At 41.2% G+C, this 5067-nt stretch overlaps 1 long non-coding RNA gene across 1 annotated transcript; it reads left to right on the top strand.

Annotated features, from left to right (window-relative positions):
- The first annotated feature begins 291 nt into the window (after positions 1–291).
- On the top strand, positions 292–2524 carry LOC116808503 (uncharacterized). Its single transcript, XR_012056128.1, has 4 exons — positions 292–635; positions 1010–1070; positions 1195–1335; positions 2282–2524. It is a non-coding gene; the product is annotated as an uncharacterized lncRNA (long non-coding RNA).
- The last annotated feature ends 2543 nt before the right edge of the window (positions 2525–5067 follow it).

Below are 5067 nucleotides of genomic sequence, written 5' to 3'. Positions count from 1 at the left end.
AGATATTCAAAACCAGGTCAACATCTTCCCTGGAAATCAAAAAATAAGAGATTCTGATATACATAAAAACTCAGCTTCCACCTAGGAACAAATTAAGGCAGAATTTTTGCCAGCATGGATAATTCACTCTGTGCTCCTGTGCTCACCATGAACTGGAAATAAGTGAGCTTGTTTGCACATCATTGTAAATTTTACTCCTCAGATGGCTGCTTAACAAAAGGTGTGTCATCTCCTGCAGGTTACTTAATATGAACACAACTTCCTCTGAATATCTTGAAATTAAACTGTGTAATGTGGGTAGTGGATGTAATAAATAACACACTGCTTATAAATATGCACCTCTTAGAAAATGCAGAATAAATAACTGATGCCATAACCTTCCTTCAGAGGCAAAGGATGTGAAAACCATGAAATAGGAAGAGCTAGATTGAGAGTCATGCCAATTAATTTTCAAAATAGGGTTCCCTGGACTCTGTTTAATGTAAGCTTCTAGAGATGCTCCAAGGTGTCTGTATCTGAATCTGCACAAGTTGAAACTAAAGCCAAACCATGGTTTGGTTTGAATTCAGGATGAAATCTCAGGTGCTTGGCAGGCTCTGGTGAAGCTGAACAAGTGGAAGGATACCTGGAACCAGGTAAGTTCATGAACATCTGGACAGGTACAGTCTGATGGGGACAGTTCCTCTTGAAGGCTTCATCCTGACCTGGAACTGAAATTGCTGTTTTAAAGTTTTGAAGTTAAAATTGTGTGACTTTTTCTCTCAGGAAGCACATCTGAATTGTGTCATCTGAGCTACAGAACTTGTTTGATGCTATAAATGGAACTTAAGGAGGCTTTTGAAAGTTTTTAAACAACTGAATCTTTAAACTTGATTTTTCTTAATTAATAGTAGGAGGTTTCTTTGCTTTAGATACTGAATCTTCTAAACTGGTGTAAAAATCTTACCTCATATGTGGAAAACTTATCTTAGTTCTGTAAATTACTGAATATTTCATGTGTCCCTTTCAGAAAACAGATGGAAATAAGCACTTTGGGAATGTTCCTCTCTAATGTAGATGAGTGACTTCAGGTAATCTAGGATTGTCCTTTTTGGGTGGTGTTTTTTTTTGTTTGTTTGTTTGTTTTTTTTTTTTTTTTTTTTTTTTTGGAGGTAGAGGAAATATATCTAAGGTTTTCTTGTTTTATCTTACCAGGGCCGAATTCTGTGTTGGAAAGAGCTCTTTCTGTTTTCTTGGCATAACCTGCTGTGCACAGATGTCACCTTCCTGCTTTTGACCAGACCACAGAAACCAGGAAAGCAATTTCTTCCCCATCCTTGCTGGCATCCCCAGGAGGCAAGTTACTTATGACTCTGATGTGGGACAGAAATGGAGCAGGATTTTGCTTTTTGTTTGAGGATGTCAAAGTTAATCTGTGCCTGAAGAATCAAGAAAACTTACATTTTGTATGGGCAGTTGCCATGCAGCTCCCTGCTCTGGTGAAGAACACTATAAAAATTTTGGTGCCTAAGTAATTTATGATTAGTTGAAAACTGTTGTGTTTCATTGCTCACACATGTTCTACTCAAGAAGAAGCTGTAAAATGGATCTGGGGCCCATCCTAAGCGAGAATCTTTGTCTCTCTCTCTCTCAAAGAGTAAAGCTCTCTTTCAAAAATGTAACGCTGTGTGTGACGCAGGAGTTGCCATGGAAAAATACATTGAGCCAATCATTCATGATTTATTTATAGCAATTAGAATGCACATCCCAAGATCCAATAGTAACTTTGATTAAAAAAAAAAATAGAAAAATCATCCAGGCAAAGGATAGAAGCATGTAAATTGTAGAGAATGCTTTTGTGTCTGTATGGTTAATATATTATTTAAAAAATTGACTATGTATGTTCCTGGACGGGGCTTTGAAGTATAAATGCTGCTGATATTTGCTTCTATATTTTTGCTGCTGATAATGTTATTGCTGTTGTCCTATACTTACCGTCTGTTCAGTGCCTATTTAATGGGTATAGTAAATAGCAGTTCAAAGTGAAATTTTTCTTCTAATCATCTCTTTTGGAAAACATTTGTGTAAAAGTGAATGCTTTGGAGAAATCTGTACACCGGTATCTTGCTGGAAACATGGTGCCCAAGATCCTTAGGGCTGGATACACTTGTCTGAGGTGTTTTAACTACTACAGGCAGTGAATGCCTCCCTCCTGATTGCTTCAAATTGCATTCAGTGAGAAACCTTTTAGTTATCTATTTTGATGACCATTAACTGTATTTCATTGTTGACTTTTTTGTAGGCAACTGCTGAAGTATCAAAAATTGTGATCTCCTGCACATGGGGGAATCTCAGTATTGAAACCTGTGGATGTTCCAGACCTGGAAGTGTTCAAGGCCAGCTTGGATGGGGTCCTGAGCTGCTTGGTCTAGTGGAAGGAGTCCCTGGACCAGGGGTGATTTTTATGGTCCCTTTCAACCAAACCATTCTATGGTATTTGCTTTATTTTGGGGCAAATATAAAAATCAAACAGCCAAAACCACAAGTTTTCAAGTTTATTTCTGCTTCTGTAATGAGTGTGGACTCTTTAGTGTTTTCCTTTCTTATTTTTCTCCTCCAGGGACATGTCTTCTGGATACTTTGACTCTGTTAGCAGCTAAGGAACTTCTCTAGAGTTTATTGCCCTTGTCTTTCTATGATTATGTGGCTTGCTGAGTTTCATTTCAATTTGGCAGTTCATGGAAGTGTCAGCTCTCTTTGATGTATATCTCTCTCAGACATTAAATCAATAGTGCTTTAAGCATACCTCTTGCTCTCCATGAGGGAAATGCTGGAGGAATTGTGATTTTTAAGCTTTCATATTTTGCACTGACAATGTGATTTTGAGGAAAAAACCTACCTTAACAAAATTCTGAAAGCAATTATTGTGTAGCTGCTTTTAATTGGCCTGGAGTCAATATGAGGAGTAAAAAGTCTGAGTTTTCAGTGCTGTAGAGCTGGGTAGGGAAGAGATTTTTCTGATCATACTTGTGTCTGTCTCATTCTTTGTGGGAACTCAAAATGTCCCTCAGACAGTTTTGGAGGTTCCAGGCCCAGATCAGAAGCATTTGAGACCCTGGCAGGCAGCTGGAAACAGCTGTGATTTTGGGTTTGAGCCATGGAATGATTTACCAACTTTGCAGGAAGAACGAGAAGTCACAAAAGTTTAGATATTATAGTAGAAGTAGTTACAAAGTAGAGGTAAGAATTTTTTAGTGCTGTACAGGGGGTTTTAAGTCCTGTACAGGGGGGGTTTTAGTTTTGTACATGGGGGATCAGAGGTTTTAAGATGGAGGGATTTCGGCCTGTCCTGTTCTCCCTCTTTCTTCTTCCTTACCTCCATGTTCTTGGTGATGTTGGCACTCACAGATTGCTTTAGAGTAGAAAAGCGCCATTTAATATAGGTAATAGGTATTGGGGAAAAACTGTAAACGTTTAACATGTAATGTACCATATAAAAGACAGCAGCAGCCCTGGGCAGGGGGAGAGAAGAAGCAGTCGGGAGTCAGAGAGGATGTCAGGGTGTGTGTGTGCCTCTGCCTGAGCTGCTGAGCAAACCACAGCAGCCCCAGAAGAAAATCTTTTAGATAACTTGCAATAAACAACCATGAGACTGAACAACAAGAGATTGGTGAGTTTTCTTTGGAAGCACGGGTTGGAGGAGAGACTTTTCCACCACACGGAGACACCCCGACCTCGGGTGGTCTTTGACAATTCTGCACCAGCTCCATGAATCAGGGACTCCTGATGGGAAAGGCTGCCAAACAGCTGCTGGAGCTCTTGGGCTTGTGCTCCTGGGCTTGCAATCAGTCAGGATTCCTGGGAGAGGAATGTCCCAGACCAGGGTATGTCCCTTATTCTGCTCCCAGCTGGTCCTTTACAGGCTCCAGCTCCCCCTTCCAGATGGCTCCACTGCAACTGTGTGAGAGGTGAGGTGAGCTGGGCAATGAGAAGGGTGAGAGGCTTGGGCAGGATGCCTGGGATTGTCAGGAAGCCCTTCCACAAGAGACAGAGGCTGTCACAGCTATGCTGGCCACACCAGCAGCATGAGGCTTTGAGGATCTGCTCTGAGCTGCTGGTGGGGCCACACGATGCTGGGTGAGGCTCTCATCCCTCAGCTGCCTCCACATCCTTCCTTGATTTGGCCACAGGTAAATAAACAGCTGCCCCTGAAGGGGTTTTGCTGTGTCACTGTGTGTGCCACAGACTGTACCTCACTGAGAGGGGGTTTCTGTGGTGTGAGCAATAGTTTTGTAGCCACAGAAAGATTTAAAATAATCGTGGGGTTCTTCTGGAAGTAGCAATAGAGAGCTGTGTCTGTTGAGAGAACAAAACATCAACAGTGCTGAAGCTGAGTAGAAGTTACACGCTATATCCTGTCTGCAAAACCAGACTCTGAAACTTCACAGAGAAGCAAGCTGACAACCAAGAGATTGTTTTCCTGCTTTGCCACTGGGAATTACACCTACAGCTGACTGGAAGCTTCCTTTGTCTGCAGGCTGAAAGTGTGGCAAGCACTCTCCCATCTTTATTAGTTCAGCTTTCACCTCCAGCAAGGTAGAGAAATGCCTGGGGTTGGGATGGCATTTTGAGCTGGGATTCAGCTTCAGCTGGTAGACATCTGCACTTCAAACAGACTTGTTGTTGAGTTTCCCTTCAAAGCTGATGGAGAGAGCTAGATATATTTAAGTAGTGATTGATTTCATACCATGACAGCTATCCAAAATCAGTCCCATGTACTGAACCTTAGAAGTTTCTCTTCCTTCACTGGTGAGAGAGGAGTCTGGACAAACAACTTTTTCTTTGTTTACATTTTGCTTAGTTAAATCTAAACCTTGCAAGTTGTATTATTTATACAAGCAATACTTCAGTCAAAGGAGGCTAATATCTAACAGAGGATAAGCTATTCTCTGCTTGTTTCTTTTGTGACAAAATTTGCTGGCCACAGATTCTTGCCCTGAGTGAATTGCCCTTAACCTTTCCAGTGATACAGACACATGGACCTGTTAATATTTGCAAGGATCAACTGGATGGCTGCTCAACTGTATT

The sequence above is a fragment of the Taeniopygia guttata genome, chromosome 5 (assembly GCF_048771995.1).
Source record: "Taeniopygia guttata chromosome 5, bTaeGut7.mat, whole genome shotgun sequence".
NCBI classification, from domain to species: domain Eukaryota; kingdom Metazoa; phylum Chordata; class Aves; order Passeriformes; family Estrildidae; genus Taeniopygia; species Taeniopygia guttata.
The sequence above is the reverse complement of the archived record's forward strand: the minus strand, read 5'-3'. Positions and strand labels throughout refer to the sequence as shown.